This window comes from Podarcis vaucheri, assembly GCF_965113315.1.
Source record: "Podarcis vaucheri genome assembly, chromosome: 7".
Lineage (NCBI taxonomy): Eukaryota > Metazoa > Chordata > Lepidosauria > Squamata > Lacertidae > Podarcis > Podarcis vaucheri.
The window spans coordinates 12,564,849-12,581,593 of NC_138765.1; the positions used below are offsets into that span (position 1 = coordinate 12,564,849).

Sequence of the window (16,745 nt, forward strand, 5' to 3'; positions counted from 1 at the left end):
TCAAGCATTCCGCCAACCCCCCCCCCCGATCAGCCACCCTCCCCCCCCCCCAACTCAGCCGGCTTATTTGGCGGCTGAAACGCGCCTTCTCCCCCTCGCTCGCCCCCACCCGCACTCCCCCTCCAGCCACCCCGGGGCCGAGCGCGCGGCTGGCCGGGCTGTCAGATAATTACCGCGGCGGCGGAGGAGCCGGTGCCCTGGGCGACTCCGCTCGGCGCCTGGCGAGTGACACGCGGCCCGGAGAGCCGCATCATTTATGGATTCGCCCCCCGGACACGAAAGAAGGAGAGGAAGAGAAGGAGAGAGGGGGGGGGAACGCGCACCTGTCTTCCTCGCCTGCCCTTTACACGCTCTTTCCTTCTTCCCTTCTGTCCTTTGCACATTCCCCCTTTCCGCACCGCTCTTTTTCTCTCCCTTCTTCTTCCCGCTCCGTCCCTTCTTCTCTTAACTTCTCTCCCGCTTCCCTCCCCGAGAGCCCTTCATTCTCCTTCCTTACTCCTTTCACACAGACAACCACGCAACCCTTTTCTCTCTCTTCTCTCGTCCTATTCACATTCCCTCCTTCCCTCTCGCGCTCTCCTTCCCTCTCCTCCTCAGCTCGCTCCCTTCTTCTTTTTTCACCTCCTTGCACCTCCACACTCTCCCCTTTTAAGGGCCTCTTTCGCGTTCCCTCCTTTTCTTCCCCCTTCCACGCCCGCTCCTTATCCCGTGTTGAGATCCTTCTCTTTCTCCTCTTCCCCCGCTTTCGCTTTCGCTACTCTTCCACTATCCTGCCCTCCCTCTCTCCCTTCTGTCTCCCTCTACCCCTCCACCCGAGGAGCGCTAGAAACGAGGAGCGAGGGTGATGGCGATGGGGCGATGAGATGGGGCGGGTGGGGAGAGGGTCCGAGCTCCAGCCGTCTCCTGAGGTGTCCGGGTGCGGCGGCGGCGGCGGGGGCGGCAGAAGCCGCTCCAAGGGTGACGGCGCCTGAGCTCAGCGCTCGGCTCCGTTTGTCTTCATTAGGGGCGGGTGTTTGCTTGTAACTACTCCTCACTTCCCCACAACAGCTCCACCGCCGGCATAAGGCGGGCTGGAGTGGCGGGGGTGTGCGTGGGGGAGGCGGAGGGGGGCGGCGATGAAAGAGACTCTCGCTGCGAGAAGCGAAAGTAAATAGAAAAACAGCCGGAAGAGACGAGGAAGGAGCATTTGAGCTCACCACCACCCCCGTCTCCCTGCCGCACAACTGTTGTTGTTGTGTTTGTGTGTCAGAGATGGAGAGGAGGATCAGGGAGCAAAAAGTCAACACTCTCCCTCCCTCCCGCAATTGTAAACGCAAACATGTTTGAACGAGAGATCTTTCCCAAGGCAAGAGGGAGCTAAAAGTATTGGCGGCGGAATGGCCCGAAACTTTGATTCAAGCGGTATAGTGTGGACGAGGAGTGGCGTCCGGCTCTCCTCTGACAAGAACCACTTCTCTGTGTGTCTTCTCAAGCGGATGCTACCAGTTTGGGGGTGGGGTGATGTGTTTTCAGACTGGGATGCAGGTGGACAAACAGAAGCCTCCACCTGCCTTCGCCCAGTTGTTCTCCAGCCGCGCAGCTGCTTATGCCCATCTTCCCTGTGCAGGTTATGTCCGTCTATCTCTGTATTTACGAAGGCGGGGCTTTAATACTTCCTACATAGGCGCAGGGACATAAGATCAAATTCCAGAGATCTGGTGACCCGGCCGTAGCAGGGTGGGTGTGTGGCTGGGAGACGGCGGAGGAAGAAACATGAATGACCGGAAATTGAGGAGCGAGAGAAGATAGAAAGGCAGGTGGAGTGATGGGGAGACGCTCCACAGAGAGGTGTATTTAGACATCGTATCTGGAACAGAGTCGGTTTAAGACCAGTTTAGCAACTGAAATCGAAGAGATCGGGGTGTTCAAAAACGCCGATTGATAACAGGGACATTGCAGTTCAGCACCGGGGAGAGCTCCGCCTAATAGCGAAGTGGCGCTTTTCTCTTCCAAGCAACCCAACACAGAACGCGATACGGATAGACATAACTTCCACCCAGTGTCACCCCCTTGCCACCTTATTTCATGTAGCATCCCCTCACCTGCCCCCCCCCTTCCCGAGCTCCAAAGATGTCACCGAAGCCCCCGTCTTCCTTTCTGCGCGCCCCCCCCGCCGCCAGCTCCCAGCCTCTTGTCCTTGGTTGCAGTAATTTTCCGTTTGATTTGGGAGATAATGCATTTTTTACAAATCAAAGAGGAAGCTAGCAGATCCCCCCGCAGGCCCCCAGGAGCCGGGGCCCAGATGAGAGGCGCAGATCATTTCCTTGTTAGTTTTGATTTCGGTTACCGAGGCTTTCAACTTCCCTCCAACCTCCTGGAGAAATGTTATAACAAGTAGCCGAGGGAATTTTCCCTTCTTTGCTTCCCCACTCCTTCCCTCCCTCCCTCCCTCCCTCCCTCCATTTCTGCCCCCTCCCCTTCGCTTTCTCGCTCAATCTCATCACTGCATATTTCTAAAGCGAGGAGGGCGTAAAGCAGCCGTCCAAAACCGAAAAGAAGGACACAGGAGAGGCACGACACACCCCACCACCACGCCGCCCCCACCCCTATGAGTCCCCCACTTTCTTATTTATATATTTATTCACTCTCTCCCCACAAATTTTCCCCACGCGGTCTTTTCGAGAGATCCAAACATATTTTTTAAAAGTTAGCGTTTTAGGTCAGAGGTATTATAAAATCAAGACACCCAGGTTTTATATTTTTATTTTGGGTGGGGGTCTGGTGTTATTTTTGGTTAGGATTAAATGTTTGCTGTAAATGTGCCTCCTCTGCACATCGCTGTGATCATTCAAGGGAGAGGACAGCTAGAGTATTCCGTCCATGTTCGGTTCAGCAGAATTTCCAGCCCTACCCGAAAACTGCTTACTTGGAAGCAAGCCCTGCTGGGTTCAACAGGACTTACTTTTTAGCAAGCCCAGTTGAGTGCGGTGGGATTTAAGCCCAGGGAAGTGTGTGCAGGAATACAGCCTCGGACGAAAACCCGCAAACGCACTGCAGAGTCACGCGTGCATTGGTTTCCTCACTTGTAAGACTCGCATAAGCGACATACACATATTCAGGCGCGCACACCCGCCTCATGCCTAAAGCTGCCATACCTGTCTGAAAAGCCCACCTATGAGCACACTGGAAGACAGGTGGGCAGGTGAAGAAGCACCCGCGCCTGTTTACCAGGGCTGTGCTTACCTGAGAGAAAGTCCATGGAGCTTACTTATCACTGCAGATGGATAGGATGGCGCTGCCTTTTGTGAGTGGGTGTTTTGTCAACCGAGTAAGTAATTTAAGTTAATACCCCTCTGCCTTTTTAAACCGATTCAACTGATGATAAATTCGCGGGTTACCAAAACCTCAGTATGGGTGCCTTGACAGGAAGGGGAAACTGGCACCTTAAAAAAGCGAAATCTCCAGTAACCGTGGAAGAAAAAGCCACAATCTAACCTTGATTATTTCAGAACGTGCAGACTCAAAAAAACAAACAAACAGGTGTGCTCTAAACTGGCAACCCCGCGGGTACAAATTGGTCTTCGACGATTAATCAACTAAAGCGCCAGTTGATTAATCCACCGATTAAAGGTTGCAGCCTGGATCCATACACGCAGGCGCTCCCTATGGGATGTTACCAGAATAAAGCACAGAAGTGACACTTGTGCACAAGCCGCAACACAAGCCTGTTTCTATCACGTACACACCGCACATATACAAACACAAACCAGGAGGGGAGAGGGGCACGTATTCATTCGCGCAAGGTTTGAAATGCTAATAGCATCTAACTTTCCGATGCAAAAATAATAATAATCTGGGGGTTTTTTCCTGGTTATATGGGGTTTGGGAGGGAGGAATTCGGTGTTTGTACCGCTTCTCTCTTTTTAATCTTAAAGGATATGTTTGCCGACCTGCCCCCTCCTTTCTTTTTTTGGGGAATCGATACTGTAAATTATTCATTGTCATTAATTATCGATTTGGGTATCTAGCGGCGGCGTTTGGAGGATGAAAAGGTTTCTTCCTTCTCCCCTCATTGTTCCATAACCTCCGGCGAAAGAAGCCAGAGCTGGAAGACACCCCCCTCACACCCCCTTCCCCCCAACCCAATCCACCAGGCCTGTTCTAAGCAGCCCCTATACACATGTTAGGGCAAACTCCGCTCGATCAATGGGGGATCAATGCGGAGGCATGAAACTAATAGCCAGCGAAGCCTCTTTGATCTGAAATCTCAGATCAAAACTCGAATACCTGCTTCTAACAAGACAGAGAAGGGAGGCGAGGGGAGGGGAGGGAGAGGCGAGGCGGGCAGGGGGCCGGGAAAGACGAGGGAGCCGGCGAGCTTTAAATACCCGACAAATATTTAAACATACAGGTTGCAAGTTTAACAACCGAGGATCGCCCGAGTTTCAGGGGGAAGAAAGGGAAATGTCTGACTCCCTAAATGGAGGGATTTTGGAGTGGGTGGGAGGCGCTGGATACACACACAGGAAGCAGAACGGGAAACGGAGAAGGGCGCCCCCTTGAGGTTGGGGCAAGAGCAAGGGCTGGGTCGCGGGTTTTCTGGGAGGGTAGGTAGGAACAAGAAAGAGAAGGGGGTTGTGAGTTGCACGCGAAGAGGGGGAGCGGGGTGGGCAATGACCAACAGAGGAGGACTACACCGCTTATTATACTGCCCACGTCTCTGCGGTCACATCCAGCAGCCCTCCGGGAAAGCGAGCTTGCAATTTATTAAGTAAAGTAATTAATAATTATTTTTTAACAGTCTAATAGGGCTGCTCCGGTCCCCACGCCTTGTGCTGCCTCGTTTGATTATTTTTAATGTCCTTAGAAGTTCTCAGAACAACACTTTGTTTGTTTGGCGTTCTCCCCACCACCAACACCCCGAATATCAGAGGTTTTGGCGATATTCCTTCGCCCTCCACCATCACCACCACCTCAGCTATCCCAGGAGGGAGGCTGGCACTGGCAGCCCGAACACCCCCCCCCCAAAAAAAAATTAATCCTTAGATCCCTGGTGCGTAAATCTGAATCCAACCTCACTGTTGCGTACATACCCCTTTTGGAAACTCCCACCCACCGACCCCGGAACAAATGCCTCGGGGGAGGAATCACAATTTTGATAATAACTTACTAATGAGAGGAGCAAGAGGAGAGGAGGAACTTCAGCTCCCCAGGTGCGTAAAACTAAAGCCTCGCCCATCGCTTGCGAGTTTGCAAACTTCCCAGCATAGATATATTGCAAGTTATCCGGGGCAGAGAGACCCGCCTTCTGCTTGCAAACCGTGAGCTAGAGGGATGGCGCCATATAAATAGTTCATGCTAATAATATAGCAACTTATCATTTATGTTGCGCGTACAGGTCTGGTTTTTTTGTGTGTTTTTTTCAGAGGGTAAATAGATGTACTTAATGCTGACCAATGCGCATAACCAGTACATATAATATACTGATAAAATATATTAGTGATACTTTCTGAGACAGATTGCGGTGGGTACCATCTTATCGCAATGACGTGTCTTTAATACCCCGTTTTTTCCACGTGAGAGCTCGACACTTGATTATGGCCTCGCCTATCAAAATCAACGAGGTTTTCAACGTGCTTAAATCGGGCTGTATGCTGTTTGATAAAACTGCTCTAATGCTTTGTTTATGCACTATATGGACGAAATGCAACCCTATAGGGAGAATATATAGGGGGTGCCAACTTGAATAAAACATTGGGGGAGGGCAAGTAAGCCCCGCTTCACATCATCGATCACAAGACGTGCACGCTCACACCATTTGAATGGCAATGCCCATCAACTTTGGGAGAGAGCAGCCCCCTCAAATATTTTGTAGGGGGGTGGCGGCGAAGGGAACCCGGCCCCTAGGAAATGGCAATGTATCTATATTGTGTATATGCACCAGTTCTTTCACTCGTTTCGTGATTCGTTTCTACTTATATCCCGCTTCTCTTTCCCAAGAGAAACTCAAGGTGACGAACAGTATCAACGCAAGGATAACATTACAGTAAAACATTTAAAAACACATAGACTGGTTGGATCCTGCCGCCTCTGCATTTATTCAGCCTCTTCTGTAACAATTCCTCATACAGCGTGTGTGTTAGAGGGGTGTGTGTGTGTGTGTGTGTGTGTGTGTGTGTCAATTGAAGGAAAAGTTTTCCACCTTACTTACTTGAGCTTAAGGCTCGTTAAGCTCCGCGGACTCTTTTTCTGAGCAAGCGTGAGTACCGGCAGTCATCCAGGGAATAATAATAATAATAATAATAATAATAATAATAATAATAATAATAATAATAATAATAATAATAAAAAATGTGTATGAATAGGAGTCGTGGAAAGGATAGAAGCCCTAATGATACCGATGCCAATCATGAGAACCCCGATTATATCTGGTGCAGTATGGAAAGCTTAAGCCATGATTGTACAGGCTAAAAGTCGTCAAGATGCTTCAAGGCTTTTGTAACTTGTCTATCGCTTTCCCACTAAGCGTTCAAAGCGCTTTACATATATCATACCCATAATGATTGCATTAGGGAGGCTGTAGGAGAGAGGGGGAGGGAGAGGAATTGCAGAGCATTTCCTGAAAGAGAGAAACAGTACAGTCGTAATGGGAAGTGGATGTGCAGACTGAAAGTGGAATCTACTCTAGCCAAGAGTTTGTGGGTTATCAGGAGGCGGATGCCTAACGAACGACAGGTGCAGAAAGATTTAGACTGCGGTGATATGCACGTTTACCCAGGGGCCTATTGCTCGTGCTTGTTTCTAAGTACGCAAGCACAGGGTGTCTCTGCTGAGACTGGCCGCAAGCCAGTGTGTGATTTGGCTCACTTGCTAGAGCCAGCTGTTTTCATTAGCGTCACCATTTAAGGTACAGGGCGCTCTGCAGAGTCCCATCATCCAGCCCTCGAGGCTCTTACAACGTAAAGCATTATCAGAGTCAGCCCAAAAGTGAACCACTCTTAATTCTCAGAGAGAGAAGAAATCTGAGCCTCTGGCTAGGCGTGCATACAAAAGCACAGCGTTTGCCAACCCGGTGCCCTCCGGATGTTATTGACAACAACTCCCATCAGCCCCAGCCAGCACTGATGGAAGTTGTAGTCCAGCAACTTCTCGAGGGCGCCCGGTTGGCGAAGCCTCGGTAAGTACAACGGAGCTTATTAGGGCAAGCGTGACTAGGAAGGCAGCCTTCACTCTGCCATTGAAAACAGCGAGATGGGAACGTGGCCTGGAGAATCGCACCCTTAAATATCGACAACGACGGACACAAGAGGAGAAAGATGAGATGGGGATAAAAGCTAAATGTGACAGAGACAGGCGTCTGGCCAGGCAGACGTATTATATGCAACGTATTATATCCAACACGCATTCCAAAAGAAGAGGGGAGGGGAGAGCGACGACCACTGGCCCTGGCAGCGCGATCCCAGGCGTGCTTCGTCGGAATAAAGTCTCATTTTGCTCGGGAGAAGCTCAGGCTCAAGTGTGTCAAAGGCCATTAACGTCTGCAACCTTTAATGCGCGCGAGGTCTTCCAAGAGTAACAGCCCTTCCACTTTAAATAGCTTCCATCTTCCTCTCTGCTCAAACTGCAGGGAGGTGGGGGGGGGGAGCCTCAGCAAATACATTCCTGCCTTTTATTCTTTTGAGGCGGGGTGGTGAGTTGGACAAAGAGGCTACTTTGCTGAAATGTGTGTTTAAAGACCACAGCGTTCGTCGTCCGACTTGAGATGCTCGTCTTGACAAATTACTGTGTTTCTCTCTTCAACCACCTCCGCCGCCGCCCCCCGCCCGCCCCGCGCGCCGCAAATATCCAAGGATAATGAAGCATATGTTTCAGAAATGGGGGGGGGGAGAGAGAACCCGCTTGGCTTCATGAATTGGCTCGAGAAAGGAAGGATGCGCAGGGAGGCGGGTGTTGCAACTGCTTTTTCTCGAAAGTCAGAACAATGCATAGAAAAGCGTCCAGGCTGAATAGGAGACAGAGAGAGAGAAAGAGAGAAAGAGAGGGGGGAGAGGGAGACTAAAGTGATACGGACCATCCAAGCTCCCCTGTTAACACAATCTTCTAAACTGAAATTAAAATTGATTTTTCTTTTTTCCCTTTAAAAAGAATTCATATTTTCTCTGATCTTTCTAAAATAAAGAGCAAGGGAGCAAGAGAGGGAGGGGGAAGAGAGGACAAAAACAATGCCACTCTCTGTCACTTGGGGTGAGAGATAGGTGGGTGTCGTCGTCTCCCTCCCCCATCTCTTTTTCTTTTTTCTCCAATGGCTCTGAAAGTTTTCATATCCAGACAGTTATGGCGATCCGGGGATTATTTGTTCACGAGAGTGGAAGACATTGGGCACAAACTGAAAAAGTAAAAAGTAAAAAACACAGACCCCAAAATCGCGTGTCGCCAGTGAAGAGAAACAAATGCATTTGGGGGGGGGGTCGGTGATGGCCAAACCTGTATGGCTCTATATTGCAACATTTTATACTCCCTTCAAGAAGAGATTGCAGTGAAGATTTTATAGAAATGTCCTGACTCCCCCCATTCACTCTTCTGAATTCCAAAGGTTTGCATTGCTGTGCTCCCTTAACTTTTCCCATACATTTCCCCCTTCAATTCCTAAAAGGTTAAAAAAAAGAATTGTAATGTAGTGTATGCTTTTATCGCACGCACACACACAAATTCTCAGTCAGTCCCATCCAGATACCGCGGCTTATCTCGTCAACCACACTTTGACCAACTTTAAAACAAGTCATTTCCTTCCTATAGATTAAATGGTGAATTATTCTAGAATAATGTGATAGACCACATTTTGGGGGCGGGGGGCGCGAGCGGGATCGTGTATGAACTGGTAATCAGGAGTAAAGGAAAAGGACCCCCTTCCCTTTCCAAAGATTAGAGGAAGTGGTGAATAGAAAGGAATAGATACGCATTGGGGGAAGAATGCTGATGGAAAGTAATTTCTCATAGGAAAAGAAAGGAAAGTATTAAGGAGAAAGGGAAGAAGGAAAGAGTCAAGTAATGGGGAAAGGAGGTTAAAAATGACTGTGAAAATAAGAGACTGGGGTAAGAAAGAACACTGTGTGTGTGTGTGTGTGAGTGAGTGAGTGAGTGAGTGAGAGAGATAAACAAGAGCAAAAATGAAAGCGCATGAAAGTGGAGAAGACTGAAAATTGTCCCTGAGTGGCTGGTTTTTTATTTATTGTTTGTTTGTTTAAGGAAGAAAAAAAATAAAAAAACCAAGGGGAACCGTCAGAAGTTAAAATGCTGATAAATCCCAACACCCACCTCTTCCACCCACCCGCCCCCTTATCCCCCTCCCCGTCGCTGCTTTGGAGACGCATAACACACCGAGAAACCCCTCCCGGCTGCTTGGTTTCCCTTTGAAATCTCCCCCTTAATGAACATCTCCCGGAGCACTAGAGTATCATAAATAAATATATACACTCTGGATCCGGGGAGATGAAATCAAACTCCCCCGCTCCCCATCACCTCCCGCCATTGCTGTGCCCAAAGCTAAGAAAAGCTCGCTTCCCTCGTCCCTAGCAAAGCTTCGAGAAACTTTGGACCCATTTTGGATTCAGAGGAAAGAGTGACAGAGGTGACAGCTGCGGGGGGGGGTGAGGTAGTGGCAGGAAGCGCCCCCCCCGCCCCCCACGAAGCTCACTCAGCAAACTCCTCCAGATTCTGTGCTTGGTTAGAGTTGCGCGACGCTGAAATGGCCTTCGCCCCTGGAGGGCGCAAGAGAGCAGCGCTGCCACCAAGGAAACAGCCAGGGGACTCCTTGCCGCCGCGCGGAGCTTCCTTGCACCCTTTAAATGCCGTTCTCTGGCCAGCCACCTCTCCGCCGGAACCAACAAACAGGCTCTTCCAGGGGCTTCCGCGGCAGGCAGGCAGACATGAACTCATTGGGCGGCCTTGAGGGGAAGCAGCTATGTCGCAGTCTCTGTCCCATAGAGCCCTTCAAGGCAATGATTGCTTCTCCCCATATGAACCAGCCTGGACCCTGGCCTGAGATCACCATCTGAGGCCCTTCTTCGTGTGCCCAGAGGTGCAGAGGGTGGCAGCACGAGGGTGGGCCTTTTCTGTGGTGGCCCCCACTTGTGAAATCCTCTCCTAGGGAGGTTTAGCAGGCGCCTTCATTACATATCTTTAGGCACCAGGCGAAAACGTTTCTCTATAAGCAGGCCTTTGGCTCATTGAACATTATATGGCCTTTTGAATGTGTTTGTGGGAGGGGGGAGGTTATTGGTTTTTGTTTTTTAAAACCTGTATTTTTTGTTCTCATTTTGTATTTATATGTTATGAACCGTCCTGCAGTCTTTGGATGAAGGACGGTATACAAAATTGAATAATAATAATAATAATAATAATAATAATAATAATAATAATGTGTGCAGCCTTATATGTTATTAGGCAATGTAGGTGAGGTGCTTTGAACACTCAAGGAGTACAGTACATCATTAATTTATTTTAAAATAATTTCCACCCCACCCTTCCTTTCCTTAGAATATGATAGTTTACACTAAAAACAGTAATGCAGAAACAAACAAAAAACTGCAACAGTACAGATCTCCTAAAGGATAGGAGTTCCAGAGGTGGGGGGGCACCACAACCCCCCTTCTCTCCACCTCCTCTTTCTCTATATAATATAGCTATATATATATATTCCTGCCTAAGTCCCCCCCCCCAACTTGCAGGTATTCATAAGATGATAAAGACTGTGTGTGAGTGAATATATATATATATCTTTTGCCTACCTACTTATATATTCATGGATCCATTCCCAACTGAACTGTGTCTCCTATATCACTTCCTAATCTTTTTTTCCCTTCTTCTTTTTCTTCTTTCTGGTGCATACCAGTCCACACAAAGCCGTTCCCTACAACCATCCATATCCACATGTCGAACCACCCTGGGATTAATTTGAGCAAGAGTTCACCACCACAACCTGTTCGGAAGGTTCAGCCTCATCATAATTGGAGGCAGTAATAAATAAGGAGAGTGCCTCTGGGTATGTACAGAGTGCGCTCCGCAGCATCACCACTGAGAAACTACAGCTAACCAGTACACACATCTGGGATTAGAGATTCCAGGTCATTGCAGAGATTTTCAGCCTTTATATACATAAAAAATCAACCACACACAAAACACACATAAAGCCTCGCATCCTCTCCATCAGTACCCACAATCCATCGACATTCTCTTCAGTCTTTCCATCCCTTTCTGACGAATGTATCTGTTTATCCATCCATCTTTCTCTTCCTTTCTTTCTCTGTATCTATGCATATCTTTTATCTCCCCTTTCCATGTATGCATTGTCTATCTATCCGTCAAATCTCTTTTTCCTTCCTTCATTTTCTCCTTACACCGCCACCCGCCCGCCCCGCAAATGGAGGCTGTCGGGAAGGGCCTCATCCCATCCTCTCTCCTCTTGGCCCGGGTCGCCAATCTCTCCCTGAATATTCAGCTTTTGAGCACACCTCCCACTCGGGGACTGGAATAGCCTGACAGGGTTGCTCTCCACCATGACAAGAAAATGTAAAAACCAACCGAGACGCCCTTTTGTCAGCGGAGGGTGCGGGGTGGGGGGGACGTGGCCGGCTGCGGAGCGACGGATCCTCAGGGGGGGCTGCTCAGCGAGCGGCCGCCGGGCTCTGCTGCAGCGCCCAGGCGCTCTGCCTACCAAGTAGCGTCGGGCCGGATGAGCGAGACGCTGCCTTAAACGGGGCGCGTGAAATTGAAAGCAGGGCGCAGTTTAGCAAAATGTGGAAAGGGGCAAAAAAAATTTTTTTTTTAAGCCACCGAAGAGAGGAGGAGTTGGCGTGGTGGTGATGGATCGGGCACCTCCACAAACGCCGGGGGATGTGGAAGCGGGAATAAGTTCTGTAACACAGTGACTTGAAGGGTAATGATTCACGCACGCACACACTTCCATTGACAACTCGCTTCCAGAGGCTGCTGAACGTGTGAACTGCTTTCACTTATGGAAAATCGACGAGTTTGAGGTGGCGCCAGGTGACGCAGACTCTCGGTCTGCGGCGTTTGATCTGCCACTGCGCAGACCGCCTGGTTCAAGCGTTAAATGATAAGATGCGCGTGTGAAGGTGCCGGCAGGAAACCCAAGTTTTCAAGCACTTAACAGAAATCGGTTCACGCCACCTGCTGATCTTCCAGTAACCCAGTAATTGCGGAAGTGGCATTAGATTTGTCTCGACCCATTCAGACATGGAGGTAATCCCTTGGTGCAGTAATCGCCAGGTAACGGACACGCACGTCTGAACCTACCCTTTGCTTGGGGTTTATTGGCGCACTGAGGCCAAGGTCAGCCTGGAAATACTCGGTGCCCGGGAAGGGAAATCTCAGTCGCCTTCCTCGCAGCGTTGATTACTTCCCATGCTTTGCTGTGTGTGTGTGTGTGTGAGAGAGAGAACTACAAAGATTGATTAGGGTTACCCAGACATAAGTTCAGTGGGACATACTCTCGAATAAGTGTATTTAGTTTGGCAACCAAAGCATCCCTGTCGTCTACTGCGCGCGAGTTACGCCAGAGCGCACGGGAAAATGCTTCTTTTCGCGCAAGTAGACCAACGCGAACTGAGAAAGGGGGTCTCAATCCTCCAGGCACCTCGTTTTGATTCGATACCTTTCGGACGCCTTTACCGAAGAATTGTGGAAACCGAGAAACCCTTGACGGAGAGAAGCGCAGATCAGGAGAAACTGCTTCTCTCCCGGGAGACGTCTCCAAGAATTGGACTGGAAAGACAGCAGGAAACGCAGACCGGGTGGTGGGGGACCCACGGTGCGCAGGGGCCTATCTTGGCCAGGAGGCTCCGCGCTGATGGATCTGGGCGGTGCGGGAGATCCTCAAGGCCACTGGTTTGGCGAACTTGGGGAGGGGGGGTGTTGTATTGGTATTAACATCCACAACCACTTTGCAAACACCCAGCGGGCTGCGAACGGCATCGATTTGCAATTAGGCCGCTCTAATACGCGCCAGATTATGGCAAGGACGCAAAAGGGGGCCGGGAAGTGGAGAGGGGAGACTGGAGAAATCTTCAGTCACATCAAAGCGACTCTCCCCACCCAGCTCCGAGCAAAAGACGGTGCGCTACAGGCGAGATAAAAACCCAAAGCAAAGATTCCCTTGACGGCGCCTCCTATCCTTAGGTGACCTTTCTTTACCGTTCCTCTCATTTGCTTCAAATGCTTCTGAGATCGACCCCCTGCCCAAATAAAAACAAGTTTGTTCCCTCTAAAAGAAAAGATCCCCCATTCTTTTTAGAACCCCCAGTGTGGGTTTCCCCCCCTTTTTTAATGATTCAATTGCGCGTCGTTTTAAATTCTCCCCCTTTTTCGTTAGCATCTAGGCGGCTGCGGGGCTGTTTGTGCTGTTCGTGATCCCAGAGGGAAAGGGGAAGAGGAGGCAGGCGGATGTTAGGGAGAGAGCTTTGGGAAAGAAGCGGGTGGATTGGCCTTAAGCTGCGAAAGGAGGTTGGGGGTGGGGGAAGAGAGAGAGGACTGAAGCTCCGGGTTGCAAAACAAATAGGATGTGAAATCTGGAGGCAAGAGGAAGAAAGGGAGAAAGGGAGAATGACTGAAAGACTCTCATTCCTTCTCCAGCGTGGGACACCGAGCAGTTCGTAAAGACTCTGGCAGCATCAAGTGGGTGACCTGTGAAATGGATGGAGCCATTGTGGAGCCATCGACAAGCTCAGCGGGCCTGTTGTCCAGTGCGGAGTAGGGAAGCACATCACGTGTTCAGCAGGCATGGGCGTAGCCAAGATTTATTGGGGGGGGGACTCTATGTTATTGGGGGGCAGAATCTGTGACGCAATTGGTCAGTTAGTTAAGTATTTTTATTTATTGATTTAGGGGAGGGCAGCTACCCCCTCCCCGCACCCTCCTAGCTACGCCCACGTGAGCAGGGATGTGTGTGTCCGCCCTTATTAAAGTCACACCGATACTCGTAAGGTTCCCGGGACTTTGAGAACAAGAAAAGTTACTTCCTGGATCTCCTTCCCGCGACCAGCAAGGCTGGGCGCAGCAAGTACCTCCTCCCCAACTCCAGCTATCTCCCCTCCGTCCTAGTCAACTCATGGCAGAGTAAAACTAATGTTTACGTTTTATGCTTTTTATTGCTGTAAGCCGCTTTGATCTTTTTTGTGATGTAGCGGTATATAACTTTTTTTTTACTATATGAAACAAACAAGTAAAAACAAAAAAACCCCCTATCATTTATATCAACCCGATTTTCAGGGAGATTTCGCGCACGACACAGAAACCAACTCGGGTGTGTAGCCCAAGGAGAGCAGTGCCCCCATTTCAGCTTTTTCTCTGAGAGACGCACCTGAGTGGTACACGTACCTGTCTCAAACACCTGTTGGGGGGGATCAGGTACGTGTACCTGCGTACTTAAAGATGTGTCGCCCGGTCCTCATCTTTGGTAGCGGGCGGGGCCAAGTGACCGATTAGGGCTGAGAATAAGGGTCTTCCGCTGCCTTCCCTCCATTTTATTTCCGGGGTGCTTTGCGCAGGAGACCTTCCCGCTGCATTGTTGCCAAGGTCTTCGGGCTAGCAACTTTGCTTGTCTCTGAAGTCTCAGGAGACATGCCAAAAGTGTGGTTGGGCGTTACCCACCCCCTCCAAAGAAGCACTTCAAATCCATTCACTGAGAATTGTCCCATTAAAGTCAATGGATCTTTCTTCTAGGTCATTTCAGAATCGGGGCGCTGGAGCGAGAGAGCAATGAGCTCGACTGAAAGGTCAAGTACGTATAGTACTTCTTCCTCCCACCCCGTCAAGGTAGGCAGGCTGGCAGCTTTTATACGTGTGTTTTTAGGAATGGAGGCGGCAGGGCTGGGGAGCCGGAGAACGGAGCGAGCTCTCGGATCAAGCACTGCTACTAGTCCGGCCAACGGGAGTGGATCCTACCACGCTCTCCGGATTGGGAGCGGGCGCGGGGACTCGAGGATGATAATTTGTTAATTTATCAAAGTGACGGCGGTTTGATCTCAATCTCTCATAATGATGGGACGTTAATTAAACTTGTAAGGTCACTTACGCCGATGGCTCGCTCAGTGTGTTTGCTAATTGAACTCTAGGCTCCCAATCGCACACCCAATTTGTCAGGGGCGCCTCTGGCAGCCACGGGGAGACGAGGAGGAAAGGAGCTTTGCAGCGCGCGGGCACGCGCCTGTTGGATTGTGCGTGGGGAGAGATAAATGCCAGCGAAACAGAGACAAATCTGAAATACCAGCAAAGGGTTAAACAACCAAAAGCAAGCAAGCCCATTCCTGGACTTCCAGGTACTGTTCTGTTAAAGAATCAGTGCTTCTCTTGCTTAGCTGTGAATGCCTAGGCCTATCATGCACAACCTTTCATATTGTGAGTGTACACACAGACTGCCCCAACAGACTAAGGTGGTTTACACATGTGTGTATATCTGTAACAGCAACAATGCTTAGCATTCATATTTCACTCTGTGGAGTGCCAATAAGGCTTCTATTATCTTAGTAATCCTTACAACCACCTTGGTGCTGTAACAGGGCCGAATTCTCACCACCACAATGTTGGCAGGAAACAAGGGGTGATGTGGGGGCATGTCTTGCTTATGACACTCCCAAGTGTTTAGGGTGATGGGGAGGTTTGAAGGAAGGGGGAAGTAGTAAAAGGTAAAGGGACCCCTGACCATTAGGTCCAGTCGTGACCGACTCTGGGGTTGCGGCTCTCATCTCGCTTTATTGGCCAAGGGAGCTGGCGTACATCTTCTGGGTCATGTGGCCAGCATGACTAAGCCACTTCTGGCAAACCAGAGCAGCGCACGGAAACGCTGTTTACCTTCCCGCCGGAGTGGTACCTATTTATCTACTTGCACTTGGACATGCTTTCGAACTGCTAGGTTGGCAGGAGCAGGGACCGAGCAACGGGAGCTCACCCTGTCGCAGGGATTCGAACCGCCGACCTTCTGATCGGCAAGTCCTAGGCTCTGTGGTTTAACCCACAGCGCCACCCGCGTAGTAGTAACCTACAAAAGCTGCCAGAGAGAACGAGGAGCAGCTTCATCCAAGTGTGCTCCCCACTTGAGGAGTGTGAACTCAAGCGATGGCCGGCATGTGTGAATGTGGTTTGGCAGATATAACATCTCAAGCATTCATCATTAACTGAAATGCCTTTTTTCTCAATGAAGTCAGTTCACTCACTGACCTGCCACACATCAGGCCTTATATGGAATTGGACAACTGATCCATTCAGCACAGAATGTCTGCACTGACTGGAAGTGGCTCTCCAGAGGTTCAGATGGGAGTTTCTCCAAGTCCTACCTTGAGATTGAACTTCTGCATGCAGAGCTGATAATCTACCACTGAGCTGCAGCTCAGTGCCCTGACTAGCCTGCCTTCTGTCAGTCCACCAACTGCCTTACAACCAGTCCAGAGGGTGGCACTGTCTCCTCTTTGCCTGCCGCCTCACAGCTGCCCCCTGTAGAACTCAGCAAGTAGGAGAATTAGTTCTCTCTGCCTATCATTGGCTCTGGCACCTCCTACTGTTACACTCTCGGCCTTCTGCCCTCCCATCCCCAATGAGTTTCACCCACAACTTGATACCTGTTGTGGGGTTTGCAGCCAAATCACAAATGCATGTTTTGCTAGACAAGCACGGGACTAGTGCACAGCGAGTTCTAAAAGTTCCTAGAAAGGACCCTCTGTGTGGTCACTTCCCCTGTTTCCTCTGGGCAGAAA

The 16,745-nt window shown here is 49.9% G+C and overlaps 1 protein-coding gene across 4 annotated transcripts in view; it reads right to left on the bottom strand.

The window, feature by feature from the left end:
* ERFL (ETS repressor factor like) overlaps positions 1-16,745 on the bottom strand; it is a 157,141-nt gene that overhangs the window by 20,081 nt on the left and 120,315 nt on the right. Inside the window, exon 1 of one of the 4 annotated variants that reach the window (XM_082232703.1) lies at positions 6,191-6,211. The exons of 2 other annotated variants lie outside the window; for them this stretch is intronic. The gene's annotated coding sequence lies outside the window, so the exon portion shown is untranslated. Of the gene's footprint in view, positions 1-173; positions 988-6,190; positions 6,212-16,745 lie in introns of those variants that run through there. One more of the 4 variants, XM_082232701.1, reaches the window with a different exon arrangement.